The sequence below is a fragment of the Pseudonaja textilis genome, chromosome 1, assembly GCF_049901715.1.
Source record: "Pseudonaja textilis isolate UNSWEBS1 chromosome 1, rPseTex1.2, whole genome shotgun sequence".
Taxonomy (NCBI): domain Eukaryota; kingdom Metazoa; phylum Chordata; class Lepidosauria; order Squamata; family Elapidae; genus Pseudonaja; species Pseudonaja textilis.
Window position 1 is genome coordinate 247,081,193 of NC_141990.1, and position 10,089 is coordinate 247,091,281.

Sequence of the window (10,089 nt, forward strand, 5' to 3'; positions counted from 1 at the left end):
CTCAGCTTGAAGTGTTGATCACTTTTTCTGCATATATTTTAATCCTAATTTTTTTAGACAGTTGTGAAAGCTGTCCTAAGTGCTGAAATCTCAGACGACATCTTCACATCTATCTGTTTGAGGAAGTTGCACAACATTCTCAGGGACTCTTCCCATCCTGCTTACAATCTTTGTGAACTGTTGCCTTCTGGCAGAAGATACAGAAAAATTAAAACTCACACGTTTTCTGAACAGTTTTTATTCCAGAGCTATAACTGTACTTAACAATGAACTTAAGAACCACCCTCAGTGAGCTGTTGGACAGTACTTGGTCTGTTGTGTGGATGCTTGTGTGTGTTTAGGGGGTGGGGAGTTTTGTGTTTGGAGATTGTCATGTGTGTGTGTGTGTGTGTGTGTTGGGTCTGGTCTCTGGGTGTATGTGAATTTCCTTGTATGTGTATATTGTGTAGTTATGTACAATGACAACAAAGTATTATTATTATTATTATTATTATTATTATTATTGTTGTTGTTGTTGTTGTTGTTATTATTATATTGTTTACAGAGCAATTACCTCTGAGAATTGCCAAGTGTTTTCAGAAGATGCCAAAGTGGTACACGAAGACGTCTTTGAAGGAAATGCACAGAAGGCTTTTTTTGAGGAGGACAATAAAAGCAAATATTCTGGGCCCCACCCTTTAGGGAGGCTCCAAGCACCCCATCTTTGAGAGAGTGGGACAGTTAAGAAATATGAAATATAAACAAACAAATAAATAAATCAGCATTTGAAATAGATGGGTGCTTTTTATTAAAAAGAGTAGAACTAAAAATAGTAGAAGTAAGAGCACGATCCCAAGAGTATTTCATTATTTTGTATTTCCCCATTCACTCCAATTTACTGGGCCATTGACTTCAATGGACAATGGCAGTCCTATTCTTTGAACTGCAAATTTAATAATCATATGGCCCATTAAGTTATTGTGTTTTCCTAGCTTGGTTGAGGTATTGGCAATTGAAGCAATTTCCTTCTACCAACAAGGAACATTTATTGGGTGGCTTCATGCTAACAGTGAGAAGTAAAATTAATAGGTATCAGTTATTCCTATAATGGAGCAATCAGTTGTAAAATAAAATAAAAACTTTTTTTTCTTTCTAAAGAAAACGCTATTCATTTATTTTAGAAAATGCTAACAATTTTAAGATGGACACAAGCCAGAATACAACACTAAATTGTTTTTGTATATTCTTAATAAGGATCAGGCTGATTTACTAGCTAATCAAAATTGCAATCTGTAAATGTAATTTAATTTTGATTTTTAGCACCTGATGAATACGTCTTAACTAACTGGTTAAGGCGAAGCATTGGCAGAATTGCTTGTTATCTCATTTAGATAACGCTCCCTGACCTAAGGCTTGAAAAGGTTGCCAAATAATATTTTGGGGTGATTGTTGTTATTTTGTTTTTCCTTTTAAGATTATATGTCCTTCTAGCACTCTATCACTATAAGCCATTTACATCTAATGTCCAGGTCTTACTATGAAACCCATTTTAATAATTACCCCAAATATTTATTAAGTGCAAAATAGCTTATATGCCCTAGCTTCTTTATTTTCTTAGTTTGTGATTTCTATTCTGCATCCTTTTTCCTTACATCATGTTTGGGGAAGCTCATGATCATGCTTCTCAGAAATTAGAGAAATAAACTGTTCAAAGGATGCATTGTTTAAAGTAACACTAGCCCAAGATTGCTGCTGCCTTTCCTTTCTGAATTTCAGTTCAGGTCTACAGGATGTGGATTAATGAGGCTTGATCCTCCTTGATTTGGGAAATTTTAGCAAAAAATAAATTCCATTTTCTGGTTAGTGTAGGATCTGCTCTCAGTCGATACAAACCACTAGAAAACAATATTGTATTTCATAGCAACAGCAAGTACACACTTTCTGTGAAATGTGAGGAGAAATAAATTCTCTTAAGGCGAAGCCAGCATCTGTAGCATTTTCTGGTTTCAGAAATGTACACATACATCACCCATGACTGGTCTCTTGTTTTAGAAAGTGATAGCTCTATCAATAAATATCTAGAGGGGGAAAAAGCATCAATTTTGGCTACCCTAGTATTTGATCAGGGCACTCTACTTAAGACAACCACTTTGGTCAATTGATGGACTTGTATGGGAGGCCCAAGTATGACATACAATTGATGGATGGAGTTAAGCATCTCCTGTAAAGGGATCTAACAGGTTGAGTGCATTTCATTTTGTGCCAGTGCTGAAAATGGTAACAATGTGCAAATGCTTGTATATCATTCAGCTTCAGTGGAGGAAGATATATGTTTGGAAGGAAAATGGGCAAGGAGCAATGGACAATATTTCACTGTAAATCATTTTGTCCAGATACTATCAAAATGGGTAAATTGAGCATGCTTTTTCCTTGAAATATATACCACCATATATGGTTTCATGAATTTGTCTGAAATTGCTTCACTGTTTTCCAGAATTTCACATGAACTTTTGCCTGACACTTGGTAAAACTAATACTTTTTAAATTCTAATTTACTGAACATGGTACTAATTAGTAATATTTATTTAAATAAACTGTTTAAAAACATATAAGATAAACATAAGCAGTTACATTTGGGTCATAAATCAACTTTATATTATATATACCTATGATTCTGAATACCTGTTAAGCTTTGTAGGGAAAGAGAACTAAGACCCCCCAAATCATCCCTGTTCTGTTCATTTCTGTAGTCCTAGCTGATGGCTTGAGATAGAAAATGTTACGAATGAAATTTTCCATTAAAAAGAATAAACAAAATCAGATCTGGCTAAAACAGATTCACAATCACCAAGACTATCTTTTATTTTTATTAATTAGCAAAAAAATAAAAATAAAAGGAAGTGCAAAACTTGCAATTCTGACCACAAAAATATCAACTTAAATTTCATTCATAGCAATGGGAATAAGTAGCATAGCTGTACAAAGAAATGGATCAGTGTTCTGTGGCAAGCAACTGTGAAACAGAAAAATGCATATTTATGCAGAGCCTACAATCAGTTGTCTTATAATTCTGAGGCCTATTCATACAATTTCCTTGACATTTATTAAAAAGAAGATGTTAAAAATTCAGGAATATACTGATGTGACATGTCTTTTAATTTGACAGCAGACATGCTGTGTCTACAAAATGTCATGAGGCCTCTGACATTGTTCAGTGTTCTGATTTGTCCTCCTAAACCTAAAGTATGTAAATCATCTGAAGAAACAACTACCCACTATGTCTAACTGGTGAAAAATGAAGTTTCAATACATCATAGCTAATTAGTATGTAGAACAGGGTTTGATTTCCATCAAGTTGATCTTGCAGTAATTTAGAAGTAAATTACTGATTAAAAATAGCTTCAATAGTTCAATTAATTTTTGCCCTCTTTGTGCCATTGATTGCCCACTGCCATTGATTTTTTTTAAAGACTCTTTTCTTTTTGCAGAAATATTAGTTGTTGTTGACAGTGATATTGTTGTTGATATTGATATTGTGTTGATGTTATTCCATTTTACATCCATAAAATCCAGCCTCTGCCAACTTAAATGCTCTGTCAGGATTGCACTTCTTGAATGCATGGTCAATATGGGAGACCATATGGGAAACAACATTTGTTTCAACAGAAATATAAGTATTTTACAAAGTGAAGTGCTATGAAGCAAACAGATTAAAAAAACAGTTGACAAAGTTAGACTGAGAGACAGCAATTGTGTTGGAGAGAGAGGCAAAGAAAGAATTATGCTATTTGGTGCAGAGAAATAATATTTTAAAACCTAATTAAAATATTAACAAAATTAGACTTTTCACTTAGCATGAACAATAGTGCACTTGAGTAAATAAAATGTAATAGTATCTCTGCAATGACTTGAACTGCATGTACTTCATCTAAGGCCACCGTTTTGATCAGTCATGAAGCTATTGATCAAAAAAAGAGCTATCATTTGCTTTTTCATACCAACATTGATTGCACTCAGGAATTTCACTGTTAGGAAACTTCTAGGATACAGTTATATCACTGCATACTTTGAATTCATTCCATATATAAAGCTCCTTTGATGCCTGCAGAAATCCCACATGAAGAGCAGATGTAGCATCTAAAATAGAAATGGCTACTTAGACAGATGACTTTGTTCATGTCCAGGACATCAGCTTTGTCAAGTTCCTGGAAAAATATATTGCAAATGCAGCATGGAAAAAATAGGATCTGTCACTTTAAATATTTATTAATAATCAAAAATCCTAATCTTGCTTTGTTGAACACTGGAACTTTCCAAATATTGTTAAAAAAATGCAATGATGCAATTTTAAAAACGTAACAATAAATGAGAAGCAGTGATGTTGATATTCAGCATAGTGTTTATTATTGGTGGGCCATATGATTTTTCAGGAAGATGGACAATTACAGATGGAGTCAAATATGTCAGGCTTCACACCAGGCATAGCAAGGCATCTTGACTCCTATGATCCTTAAACACATATTCAGGCATTTGCTATTCAGTTATATCAGCTTTTTTTTTTACTCCAAATAAAAATGAACTCATGTACACATATAAATTATGCCTTTTGCTATACACAACAGTCAAAGCCAATAGATAACTCTATATTCCAGTATTTTAATTCTAGTCTTTTTCCTCTTAGCCTTCTAAGTCAATGGATATTTAGCCATTGTTTAGAAGGACAAGAGCTATGTTGACATAATATTTCTTTCAAGATTGCAAACTGATAGTTTTACCCTTAACAGACTCCTCAGTAGATTCTCCTCTCCTTTGAGTCTGGAGGTGTCAAGTGTTTACTTATAAAAAGAATTCCTTTATTTATAAAATGTATTTGTTTAGAACATTTATGTATTTATTGAGAAAAATATGTATTTATTGAGAAAAATATGTATTTATATATTTAGAAAAAATATTTATTTATATATTTAGAAAAAATACTTATTTATATATTTAGAAAAAATATTTATTTATATATTTAGCAAAAAAAAAAATTATTTAAAAAAATTATATGGCCACCCAACTCACTCTCAGTGACTCTGGGTAGCTTACAAACATAAAACCTTACTACAAAACCAGTACCCCCGCTTCAAACCCTCGCCACAACAATCACAGCAGCCATTTGATGAATTTCCTATCACACTGGGATCCTCAAGCCCATTGGAAAAAACATGTTTTCGGAGTCTTGTGAAAGTGTATCAGAATGTGGGGGGCAATCTTATCTTTGCAGGGATGATGTTCCACAGGGAAGGAGCTACCGCAGGGAAGGTTCTTCTTGATCCTTCCAGATGGATCAAGCTAGAGAGAACTTTCTCCTCCTTCTTCCTTCTAGCCATGAGTGACTAGAGAGCATCATGTCTCATATTTCATCTCTATATCCTCATTATCTGGAACTGAGAAGTTACTCTTCTCCTGCAGGCTCCTAAAGTTTATTTTAACCCTGGGAATTTTTGGCTCTTGTCATAATAGAAAGTATGGATGACTTTGGGAACTGAGGGGAAGAGATGCTTCCTAGGAAACAATTAGACAAGACAGGTAGGAGCCTCCAGGAGCTTAACTGTCAGAGAAAGAAATTTAGAAAGGCTCTGTCCTAATGGATCAAGCAGTTAAAAGTGGTGGCAGGAAGCCTGTGCCTTCTGATTAGTAAGATTCTGTTAATGTAGCCTCACAATAAAGTACAATTAGTTCATCTAGTTGTTTTTGCGGTCTAGTTTACCTGTCTTGCCAGCTTCAGACCTAACAATGTGAGCGACTGAAATTATTTATATATTCTACATCAAAGCCAATATCTTGAAGTGGACTGAAAAAGTGTATAATCCAATCCAGCTAGTGTTAAATGAGCCATAAACTACATGAGTTGGTATATTTTGCATTTGACAAGAACACCGTATTAGTCTAAAAGAGAGACAATAAGTATGGATTGTTGTAGGCAGAGCTATGTTCCCCATACAGTGTACTGGACATCTAGCAGTTCAACTGAAATTAAGGATACTCTTGGCCATAGTGGCAATCTTTTATTCTTCCTTCTTTGAGGCAATCCAGACAAGAAACACTGAGTACTAACACTATTTTATTGTAACATAACCAAAAGAGAATCCTACAAGTTTAAAAGTCCCTGTCCCCCTCCTCTTAGTTTTACTCTTCCCCAAACTCTGTAGTTCCCTTCTGAGACAATTACTCCACACCCATGCCTCCTTTGGACTCAGATTTCATTTATCAGACAATTATTAAGGCTGTGGCACTTCCTCCTGTCTTCCAAGATATGTGTCACATTCCCACATATCACTTCAACAACCCACTCCCCAAGACAGAGCAATTGTGGCTCCAGAAGCAAATCCAACTAGCCGATTATGTCACTTCCCCTATGGAACATCATCCCTGCAGAGATATGATTGGCTCCCATTCTGACACTCTTTGGCAAGGCCCTGAAGAGATATGTTTTCTCTATGCTGAAGATTATGGTAAACAATGAGCTTAGGCCTTGGGTCCCAATCTTCACTATAGAGAAAAATAACTGGCTGCCTTCTACATTTTCATTCCTGAAGCCAAACAGCAAGGTATATCCAGTTCTTCTAGGTCAAGCTGAGCCAAAGGCTTTGATGAGCCTGCAGCTCTTCCCCATGGGCACTTGTTCCATTCACTCAGATAACATTAACCCTGAAACTGCTTAATATAAAATTCCATCTGTGCCTGTCAGGTTTTTTATTGTGGTCTGTTTTATTTGGTCCCTTATGTTCTCCTGTCTAATTTCTCTTCAAAATGGGAAAACATATAAAATTTTGGATAATGTTTTTGAATACAGTAACCTGGACTATTTAGGGTTTTAGAAGAGGAAGTGGGATAATGCATTGACCATATAAAATTCTGCAATCAAGCCACTGCCAAACATTTTGTCCTAACTCTGACATTAACCCCAAAGAAAGCACCTAATCATCATTGTTTCCATTTCTTTCACTTACTCCAGCTGTTTAAAATGTTGCATCAAATCTTCTATTCTCATGTAATTATAACAATGATAGGAACAGATCTTTCGATTGCCTTTTACTTAAAAAAAAATCCCTCGTCTGAACTCTGGTTAAAAGCCAAAATCATTAATTATTTACAGTCAGCATTACTGAGTACCTGCCTGCCTCCATCTTAACAGAATTTCAATAGCATCTTCAAACTGCTAGCTGCCATCTGGACCATATTGCTGCTAAATCAAATTTGATAAACTTTACCCTTCTATTCTCAGAGGTTTATTCAAATGAAATGAAAGCTGGCATTAAATCCAATCTGTTTTCAAACTGTGCAGCTATCTTAGTTTCTGAACATTTTGGTAATGAAAGGAGGGAGTAAAGGTGTGATATAATTATCTAATAATTACATTACACAGCTGAAGTGACTACCTTTCTTGCAAATTGCTAGAGATTTGGCAAAAATCTATGTGAATGAAATCCACAAGAATTAGAGACATCTGTTTTGCAATCTGAGTTGTCTTCATATATGAGATTTTGGTATATGGTGAACTGTATTATGAATTCTCCCCAGGATGTAAGTTGAGGGTTTTGGGTTTCATTGAAAAGTATATTCTGTTGGAAAGATATCACCTCTTTTCTGTGGTATAGAAAAAGTTGAGAAAGTATTTTTTAAAGTTTGATTTTTAAAAGTTCAGGACACAGTGCAGTCACAAAATGACTCACAAGAACACCATCAAGGAAACTCTTGGAGCAAAGCATGAGCAGGTTCAAGAAATTCCAACCCAATTTAACTACAGCTTTGGAAAAATATGTCAATCCTATGATTTAAGGGACAGAATATTGCACAATTATGTGAATATACCTGAATATTATTGATAATAATTCATTTGATTTAAGTACAGCCCAACTCCAAAATGATTACGGGTAGCTCACAATAAACAAATAAGGAAGGTACAGCCTAAATTAGAAAAGAAATAAAATTAAAAGTTTAAGTAGTATGAAACTTTTTTTTAAATAAATAAATAAATCCTAATTGGCTGCTAAAATGAATAGAGGATAAGGAGACACACAGAATAGGTATATCAAACCATATATGATGATTTTGGACAGAATTAATATTTTTCCCTTTCTCAAAAGGACAGAACTCAGTCATCCCATTTAAAACATGCAGTAAAATTCAAAATTGACAGAAGGAAATACTTTTTATATTAAAAAAAAACATAGGGCTCATCCTCACATTTGTCATATGTAAATATGTCCTGGTAGGTATTTTTATAAGACATGACCTCATGATGTTGCTGTCATATTACACAGTGGAGGCAGCTTAAAGTAATCTTTACCTGTTTCAATTTAAATGAGTGCTTTCATTATTCTCTAACAGAGTTTTTGCCTTCAACCCAGCCTGGAAAGCATCATAACAATGTGATTAATGATGCAATTAGAACTGGGACCTGCCCATTTCTTACAGGCCACTTAAGTTGCTGAAGGCATGCTGTCCTCCATTCCAGTCATTGGACACTGCTTTTCATGGCTATTTTTTTTTAGCTTGGGCAACAGAAGAGGTTGTACATCTGGCATCCACAAAGGCATCTGTGTTCTTTGAAGTGCTTGCCAAGTCTTACCCTTATACAAAAACGTTTGGTGCTTTCTCTTTCCAACTTTATCCAATGCCTCGCCTCTATATATGTGACCTACTAGCCAGGCTATTTTTATACAGGTCATAGTGCTCTTTGAAAAAAAGTATGATACCTAGGGTCTAAAATAATCAGACTGACAGATCACAGGCTTGTGAGAAAGCTATGATAATTTCACTGGTAGTTTTTGCCCTCCATGCAAAGCTGCAACCTGTATTTACCCCACTATAATAGACATTTACATGTTGTTGCTTTTTCCCAAGAGAAGGTGATTTTCACTTGGATAGGAAACAAAGCCAGGGAATGCCATCAATCATGTTCTTTAACATGTCACACATGAATACTGTAAGAACAGTTTCATTCAGCAGCCTTATTATTGAGACAGAACAGGACTCAGTCATTGAAGTAACATATCTTATGCTGAAATACTTTTTCAGTTGGCTCAAGAACTACGGATTGCATCTTAACAAACCAGGCAGATGGCTAGCATATAAACTGAGAAAGGAAAGAGACTTGAGAAGGCTAAATCAATTGATAAATGAACAAGGACATGTATGTTATGGAAATGCGGAGAATAAAAAAATTATTCAAGATTATTATGGAAAACTGTACTATCAAGAGAATGTTCAGGAAGAAAGAATTCAATAATACTTACAGGAAGCAAATTTGCCTCAGATACCCAAAGATATTGAAATAATGTTAGAAAGTAACATAACAATGATGGAATTAACAGAAGCTTTAAAAAAGAAAAACATTGGGAAAGCACCAGGTCCGGACGGTTTGCCAGTGGAATTTTATAAGACATTCCAGGAAACATTGAATCTTCACTTATTAGAAGTTATGAATGAAGTTATGACAAAGAAGAGAATACCCAAAACATGGTCAGAAGCATATATCACACTTGTACTGAAGGAGGACACAGACCCATAGCAAGTTAAAAACTACAGACCAATATCACTATTAAATTCAGGTTATAAAATTTTTGCTTCAATTCTGGCAGAAAGACTGAAAAGATACAATTTTATTCACCCTGATCAAAATGGATTTCTGCTGAAGAGACAGATTAAAGATAATATGAGAATAATTTTAGATACACTGGAATACTATGAGGCACATTCTGAAAAACAAATGGCTCTGATGTTTTTAGATGCACAAAAGGCTTTTGATAATGTAAATTGGTGTTTTATGTTGCTACAATTGGACCAAATGGGCTTTGGGAAAAAATTTACTCAAGCCATAGAAATGATATATCATAAACAAACTGCAAAGGTTACGATAAATGGAGAGTTAACAGACTTTATAGATATAAGAAAAGGGATGAGACAAGGCTGTCCACTGTCGCCTCTGTTGTTTGTGTTAAGGCTGGAAGTGCTGAATAGGAACATCAGAGAAGAAAAAGAAATAAAAGGAATGAAAATTAAAAAAGAAGAGTATAAATTACAAGCTTTTGCAGATGACCTAGTATTTATATTAGAGGATCC